This window comes from Phocoena phocoena, chromosome 16 (genome assembly GCF_963924675.1).
Source record: "Phocoena phocoena chromosome 16, mPhoPho1.1, whole genome shotgun sequence".
Lineage (NCBI taxonomy): Eukaryota > Metazoa > Chordata > Mammalia > Artiodactyla > Phocoenidae > Phocoena > Phocoena phocoena.
The window spans coordinates 48,353,249-48,362,529 of record NC_089234.1 but is presented as its reverse complement, the minus strand read 5'-3'; positions in this window follow the sequence as shown (position 1 = coordinate 48,362,529).

Genomic DNA, 9,281 nt, shown 5'->3' with positions numbered 1-9,281 from the left:
ATATTACATGTTCTTTACAAAGCAAATTATTCCATTTTTGAAATCCTAAAGTCGAAAAAAAGTTGCATGAAATCTATTTTTTCTCTCCTTTTATTCTTACTCTTAAATTTCTAAGTTCATATTTAAATATTTAAAGAGTAAAAGAGGAAGTATTACATAGTACCATAAATAATAATTTGTAAAACCCTGGAAGCCATTATTTGGTCCTGCTTACAACTTAGCATCTTAAAAATGTGTAGCTTCTGTCTGTCATCCCTTTAAATAATTAAAACATCAAAACAAACAAAAAACCAAAACTACCTGAATATAACAGAAGTTAATCCTCCCTCAAAGAAAATTCTCCTTATGAGTTCTCTTTATACTGGTAAATATCAATATCTTTAGAATTAAGGGCATGCATGCTAGGAATTGGCTTCAGTGTGTCTAGTCTAAACTTTCCCTGTGCTTTCTTATTGGACAAGTTTCTGAAGCATAAAATTCAAATCTGGTTTCTCTGGAAATGTTTTCACAAAAGATATTTCAATCAACATTTTGTGTTGCCTTTCCAGTTTCAGGAGTTGAGCTTAGAAAGTGACCTATAGTTTTTGAAAATTATGTTTTCCTAGAATGTGCCAGATTTTTTATTTATTCGCTCTGTTCAGTACCTTTTTTTCCCCAGATGCTTTGCTTCTGTTTAGAACAAAAATGCAATACAATGTTTAAAGAATCATGCATCTCTAAGTTGGCCCAAGATCAAATTTGATATTGAATAATTTATTCCAGGCAAGATTTTATAAGTTAAATTATTTATTTTTCTTTTCATACACGTTTTGAAATGTTTCTAAATATCTAAAATAATTTCAACAGCAGAAATACGAATTGATTTTTTTTTTAAAGATTGTTGCAGCTCTTGTACTGTTTAAAAGTGGTAATATTTATTATTTGCTTGGGTCAGATGTTAAAATAGCAGTGTAGCAGTTCCTCTTCTTGCCTCAGTGCTATTATGAGAGTCACAGTGAAAACTGCAGAGAGCTGATACATTCATAAAGAGCAGATTAAATCTAGGGCAGCATCACATGAAGCTATGTGTAATCATTCTATAAGGAAGGTATGTGAATACTGCTTTTGCCAAGGATTAAATATATTGTAATTTTACCTTGTGCTCTGTACTATGCTTTCAATGGAATTATTTAAGCCCTTTTAGTGACTGTTGTCTTTGCCCATTTAAAAACTAAAATGTAGTATATATTGTATAAAATGAAAGTATCATTATAGCTTAATTAGGAAAGTTGTACATATACACTGAAAGAAGGTTAAAAACAAGCAGTTTTATTATGCATTTGTAAAACACCAAAAATATAGATTCATCTTTGATATGTAACACACTAAATGTATTTTGTACAGCATCTGGTTTAAAAGGTGCCTTATTAAGTTTACCATTAATTGCTTTGTTCTATATATAGATTACATCCAGTGTATCATTTTTAAGTAAATAACCTTATTTTAGTATACTTTAGTGATGTGTTTTGTGATGCTCTGCTTGGACTGTATTGTGTATCAGAAGTCACCTATCCAGTGAAATTTTATAACAAATAAGTTAGTGTACATACAGATGTCCCTGAGATGTGCATTTCAGCCACCAGAAACCCAGTGTGGACACAGGGCGGATAAGTGGCCACACACTCTTTCCTTTGTGTAGATAGAGAAGTTATAATAGATATATAAGCCTATTATAGCCAAGGGTTATTTTCCTTTAAAAAAAAAAAAGAACAAAACATTTTTTCTAATTCTAAAAATATGTACTCATTGCAGAAATTTTGGAAAACATAGGAAAGAATAAAGAAGCAAATGAAATCATTCAAAATCCTATTGCCAGATAGTACAACTATTTACAGTTGAATGTTTCTTTTTGATCTTTTTTGCTGCTGCATATTTTTTTTAAATGTTAAGATAGAGCATGTCATTATATATCCATTGAAAACATTTTTTAAAAAATTGACTACATAACATTCCACTAAGTAGACGGAACAATTTATTTTTATAATTCCCTGTTGAATATTTGGGTTATTTTCATTGTTCGGGAAAATATAACCAATATATTGAACATCCTTGTACATAAATCTTCATATATTTATTTTCTTAGATTACACTCCTAAAAATGGAACCAGTGGATATGAACTTTTTAAAGATTCTTTAAGATGGAAAAAAAAAAATCTGAGATTCTTTAAATATTGCAATCTTGCTGCCAAGAAGGGTTTCTCATTTACTCTCCTAAGAGCAGTGTAAGAGAGTGCTCATCTCACTACCTGGCCAGGTAATTTCTTCGAAGTTTTTTCTCTTTCTGCTAATAGAGTGCCTGATTTCTTGCCTGTAACTAGCTTCTTTTAGTTAGAGTAGTGTAATCCATTTATCTGGCCTTATGGTGTTCCTGCTGCAACAAATGCTGTTTTAAAAGCTTAAACTTCATGGAAGTAAAGGTAGCTTTCCTTCTGTAGCAATATCGTTCTTACCACCTGTCAGAGCTGTTTTCAGTTGTGTGTAAATTCACTCAGTGTGCCTTGTGATGCCTTTTTGTAGGCACTTGAACATGTTAAATCCTTATAAAAGATTTGTTACTAGTTGATGTCTCCCCACCCCCCACCCCACCCCACCCCCGCCAAAAAAAAGTTTGGAGATAGCCTATTATAGATTCCTTACTGGAATCCGCATTTAGTGTCACTGTAAGACAGTTTCTTGAAACAATAGCATGTACTCTTGTACAGCTTGATAAAGAAGACTCAGGGATTTCTTGGGCCTATCAAATACTTCCTCGCTTTTTTTCCATCTATAGAAAGCTGACTCAAAAACTGGGTAAATATATTAATTCTTCCTCCTCAGCATAATGTTACTCTCCCTGTTTAGTTGGAAGAGTGACTATTTCCAAGGTTTCTTTAACATTATTAGTAGCCTTAATAGAGTAGACATTAAGAAATGAGATACTGTTCTTCCAGAATAGTCTAATCCTTGTAGGTAATTTTAAGCAGCTGCTAATTCAGTCATTAAGTCTTCATTCTCTTGGAGAAATATTTATCTGCCTGTTGCTAATGCATGGACCATTTCTTGCACTTCATACTTCAGTTGGATGCATATTCCTAAGAAAGCCTGGCTTCAGCCCTGGAGCAGTACAGCCTAAGTGGACACAGTCCACTGCAGGTGACTTGCCAGGAGTGTAGGCAGAGGCCACCTAATGGCAGTGGCACTGTTCTAGTCATGGGGAGTTAAACACTGTGAGCTCAGGGTAAGAGCAAATGGGCAAGTCACCCTGAAGCTGGGAATCAGTAAAAGGAAACTTAGTTCAAGTGCAAAGGTACATGAAAAAATATTTCAGATAGAAGCAGAGACTAGGGCTGAAAGGTTAATTGAATTGTTGCTGAATTGTTCTCTTTTTTAGATGCAGTATATGTGGCCTACCTGTTACTCCTCTGAACTTTATCTTTCTGGTCTTTGTCCGGTTACTTGCTCAGAATGAAATTCAGAGTGATTCCAGATACCCCAGTGCTCCCTGCACCCACCTCACTACTCATGGCCTAGATTTTTTTTTTTAACATCTTTATTATAGTATAATTGCTTTACATTATTGTGTTAGTTGCTGATGTATAACAAAGTGAATCAGCTATACGTATACAAATATCCCCATATCCCCTCCCTCTTGCGTCGCCCTCCCATCCTCCCTATCCCACCCCTCTAGGTGGTCACAGAGCACCGAGCTGATTTCCCAGTGCTATGCATCTGCTTCCCACTAGCTAGCAATTTTACATTTGGTAGTATATATATGTCCATGCCACTCTCTCACTTCGTCCCAGCTTACCCCTCTCCCCGTGTCCTAAAGTCCATTCTCTATGTCTGCATCTTTATTCCTGTCCTGCCCCTAGGTTTTTCAGAACCTTTTTTTTTTTTAGATTCCATATATATGTGTTAGCATACAGTATTTGTTTTTCTCTTTCTGACTTCACTCTGTATGACAGACTCTAGGTCCATCCACCTCACTACAAATAAGTCAATTTCGTTCTTTTTTTTATGGCTGTGTAACACTCCATTGTATATATGTGCCACATCTTCTTTATCCATTCATCTGTTGATGGAACTTAGGTTGCTTCCATGTCCTGGCTATTGTAAATAGAGCTGCAATGAACATTGTGGTACATGACTCATTTTGAATTATGGTTTTCTCAGAGTATACACCCAGTAGTGGGATTGCTGGGTCATATGGTAGCTCTATTTTTAGTTTTTTAAGGAACCTTCATACTGTTCTCCATAGTGGCTGTACCAATTCACATTCCCACCAACAGTGCAAGAGGGTTCCCTTTTCTCCACACCATCTCCAGCATTAATTGTTTGTAGATTTTTTGATGATGGCCATTCTGACCGGTATGAGGTGATACCTCACTGTAGTTTTGATTTGCATTTCTCTAATTAGTGATGTTGAGCATTCTTTCATGTGTTTTTTGGCAGTCTGTATATCGTCTTTGGAGAAATATCTATTTAGGTCTTCTGCCCATTTTTGGATTGGGTTGTTTTTTGTGTTTTTGATGTTGAACTGCATGAGCTGCTTGTGTGTTTTGGAGATTAATCCTTTGTCAGTTGCTTCGTTTGCAAATATTTTCTCCCTTTCTGAGGGTTGTCTTTTTGTCTTGGTTATGGTTTCCTTTGCTTTGCAAAAGGTTTTAAGTTTCATTAGGTCCCATTTATTTTTGTTTTTATTTCCATTTCTCTAGGAAATGGGTCAAAAAGGATCTTGCTGTGATTTATGTCATAGAGTGTTCTGCCTATGTTTTCCTCTAAGAGTTTTATAGTGTCTGGCCTTACATTTAGGTCTTTAATCCATTTTGAGTTTATTTTTGTGTGTGGTGTTAGGGAGTGTTCTAATTTCATTCTTTAACATGTAGCTGTCCAGTTTTCTCAGCACCACTTATTGAAGAGGCTGTCTTTTCTCCATTGTATATTCTTGCCTCCTTTATCAAAGATAAGGTGACATATGTGCGTGGGTTTATCTCTGGGCTTTCTATCCTGTTCCCTTGATCTATATTTCTATTTTTGTGCTAGTACCATACTGTCTTGATTACTGTAGCTTTGTAGTATAGTCTGAAGTCTGGGAGCCTGATTCCTCCAGCTCCGTTTTTCTTTCTCAAGATTGCTTTGGCTATTCGGGGTCTTTTGTGTTTCCATACAAGTTGTGAAATTTTTTGTTCTAGTTCTGTGAAAAATGTCATGGCCTAGGTTTTATCCAGGGAACCTGAAATGTTACCATTGTTTAGAAGTCAATGTGAAATTCTTATATTGAAAGTATTTTTAAGCTAGACAAAGACAGAACTTGGGCGTTTTTTTTTAGGGGAGGAATCGTTTTTGAAAGCAGCTCTGTTCTGTATTGCTCTCCTGTATGACTAAAGTCCAAATAAGTGTTGAAAAACACTAAAAGAAAGAATGGAAAGGCTCTGGCAAAAAAAAAAAAAAAAAAAAAGACCAATGCTGTTGGGAAAAGCATTTCAATTGAGCACTTTAAAAGTAATTTTTATTTGATTCTGTCTTCATACTTGGCTAGTAGTTAGGTTGAAGAGAGAATCTCACTGAAGATTCTACTCTGTGATCTTCCAGCATCCCTGTGGCCAGTAAGAAGTCTGATATGTGACTAATTCAGTCCTTTTTAATTTAACTTATTTTTTAAATTCAAGAAACATAGAATTTAAATTTTGTTTTTGATGTTTTGAAGTTTTGCCATGTCTAGATACATTCATTCTGTTACTTAGTACTAATTAGGTCCTTTTAATCTTTCCTTAGATCTGGGAACTTTTCGATCACTTCTCTATTCTCTTCCCTTCCCTTTTTACTTTCTTCTTTCTAGAACTGCTATTAGACAAATATTAGGTCCAGTGGATGTTGCTTCCATATTTCTTAACATTGTCTTTCATATGTTTGTTTCATCCTGCCTTGTGCTTTTCAGCCCACCTACTGAGTGTTTTTATTTCAACAACCAGATTTTATTTTAACTTTATTTGTATTTTGAAAAAACTTCAAACTTCCAGAAAAGTTGCAAAAATAGTATAAAGAATGCCGTTTACCCTTCATCCAGATTCACAAACTTACATTTTGTCACAATTGCTTTGTCATTCTGTGTGTATTCAAGAATTACAAAGGCTTATCTTGGAATGTCTGTGTACAAACACATACATACACATACTTTTTTCTGAACTAGTTGGAGTAAATTACAGAGCTCAGGCCTCTTTATCCCTGAATACTTCAGGTAGTTAATATAACCAATTATGTACAATTTTCAAAATCAGGAAAGTTAATATACCATAACAATTATCAGCAATACCATAGTCTGAAGACCTTATTCAAGTTTTGCTAGTTGTTCCAGTAAAGTCCTTGAGCACATTTTCCTGGTCCAGAGTCTGCCTAGAATCTCGCATTGCATTTAGGTGTCCTGTCTCCTTATTCTCCTTTAATCTGAAACAGTTCTCCAGCTTTGTCTCTTTCGGTACCAACATTTTCTAGAGTAAAGGCCAGTGATTTTGGGGACATGATGTTTGTGTCCTCAGGGCATCCCACCAGGATGCCACAGCGGCAGTGTGTCTCATTACTGATGGTGTCATTGTCGATTGTTTGTTTAAGGTGATACTCACCTAGTTTCCTTACTGTGAAGTTACTGTTTTCCCTTTGTAATGAGTATGTTACCAGAGATACTTTGAGACTGTTTTAGCATCCGTTGATAACTTCTACCTGAATCAGTGGTTACAAAGTGGTGATTTTCTGATTCCGTTATTACATTTACATTTATTAATTGGCATTCTGCTACAAGGAATAAGTCTTCTGTTCTCGTTTATTTTTTATTATCAGTATGGACTCTTATTCAATAAGTTATAGTCAGTTAGGTCATTTTTTGTTGTGAGGCTCAAATTGACCTAGACTTGGCTACTGGGAGTTCATCAAGGTGGCGCCTGAGTCCTTTTGACACGTGCCCATCATTTTTGAGCACTTCTTACTTTGGGGCACATGAAGATGTTCCAGGCTCATCTGGTACTTTCCTTGCCCCTGCCATTGAGTCAGCCATTTCTCCAAGGCACTTTGGTTCCTTTTAGGGAGGATGATATTTGGAAACCAGGATCTGGGTGGCAAATAATCAATTTACATTTCCAGTTTCCTGTATTTTTTCTAGAGATTTATATATTCCAAAGTTTTCAGTTTGTTCAGTTTGGAACCTCTTGTCCATGAGACTAGTTTTCCACAGATGTTTAGCAGTTTGGAGTAGTTGCTCATCTGTGTATTTGTCAACCCCTGCTCACCCCAATTCTGTGTTCCTCAGCTTCCTGTTTTTATCAAGGAGTGATGGGACTAGCTGTTAGAGCAAAAATAAGTAATCCTTTGCTCTCTTCTTACCTACTCGAGAGGATTCAGGCTTTCCTCACTCTGCTTGTGTACCTTTCCCCTTCCCCAGAAAAGAGTTTTGTCATTGTTGGGCTAGGTTTGGGGGAACTTCCTTGATGAAGGAGGATAGAGGAGTGATGCTTAGGCTAGAGCTGGGAGAGGAGTTGTGATGTTTTCGAGAGAAACATCATGGGAGACCAGAGGAGCTTAAGAGTATGAGAGGAAAGGGGAGTTTTGAGAAGCATTTTTTAACCATATATCCTCTTCACGGTGTTTCTGAAATAAGGAGTTATTTTGACATGTACTAGTTTGTGGAGGCACAGCTCTAGATTCACTCCTGGGAGTCTTGATTGTGATAAGGTTACATGTGTCTTCTGGGTGTGGGAGGTTCTTACCTCCAAGTGTCAGTAGCTGCCCTGTAACTGAGAGCTCGGGATTGACGGGCACCGCTCTAGCTCAGAACAGAGGCCACTGCTGCCTGCTGCTTAGCTCAGACAAGGGGCAGCTGGGACTGACTGCCCACTGCCTTGACTGCCTCTCCTCCACGGACCCCTCCGGGTGTGTTAGGGGCTGAGTTTGAGTTTGAGCTCCCCTGAAATCACTCCCATCTCTCAAATGTTTTGAGTTATGATTTCCTATTGCTGTTTCATTTTCTGCTTGTTCCCTTCTACTTCCTATTTTCCAGGAATTACTAAAATTTCCTGACCTGCTTATGGTACTCTTTGTTGTTTTTCAATGATATTTTGGAGTATTTTTGTGTGTATTTTTTTTCCATTGGGTTTGGGAAAGCCTGATACCACTCTGTGCTTAGCCATTGTCTTGTTCTAGACGCCTGGGTAACGGCGCACTCAGATTCTCCACCCAGAGATATTAATGGAGATAAGAAATCTATCAAATGAACGTCAGAATTCTTGTTAATCTGGGGTCCTAGTTACTGAAGTGTTTAAACAAAATTTACACTTAAACTTGATATTAAGGTTTTGTAAAATTTGCAATGAAAGCACCCTATTTAAAAGAACCGTTATCTCTCTAGTTCTCACCCCGGAAAATTCTAGAGTGACTTATCCATGCTGCTGGCCAGTTTACCAGTTAGCACTTTGATTTATAACCTCCCTGTTGAATAGCACTAGCCATATGAGGGTGGCAAGACATGTGCCCCTTATAGAGGAGATGAGTTCACTCTGCTTATTATATGCAGTAAATTCCAAATGAAAGTCTTAAATGCTAAGACTATATTTACCCGCATGTTTCCATTTAGTCATCAGCACAGCCTGACCAGTAATCGCAGGACTGAGCAGAAAGAAGACACAGCGTTGTCTTTCTAGCAGCAAGGGTGACCTGGTACTGGCTTTCCAACCTTTGGTCAGGAGTGGCCCAGATACATCACGCCTTGGGTCAGGATTGGTCTTGTAGCTGAGCTGTACCGGGCAGGAGGCCCTGGCCAGAGGGAAGGGCAGGTAGGCAGGAGCCAAACCTGTGGTCAAGAAAATAAAATACCAGGATACTTAGAGCTGTTAGACTAACCACCTCATAGTACAGATGGAGACGTTCAAGAGAGGTCGTGATTTACCCCAAGGTCAGCCATCAGTGGCAGAGTGGCCTGGCATGTTGTTCCTTTTAACACGAATATTTTAGCACCTCGAGCACACCGAGCTTAGTGGTAAATAAATTCTAAGGGACAATCCTTTGAATCCATGAGCCCAGGGAAACAATGAGAAGGGCTGGGAACCCTGACAACCAACTCTGTCCTTTTTTATCACCCAGACCAATCTGATTTTCGTATGGAGAGAGGTATATTCAACAAATACTGAATACCTACTACCAAAATAAAAATGTTTCCTGACAAGTAGATGACTGCTTTCTCAAGCCTGTTTGCGTCAGGACCTGTAAGTTTTTTTTTT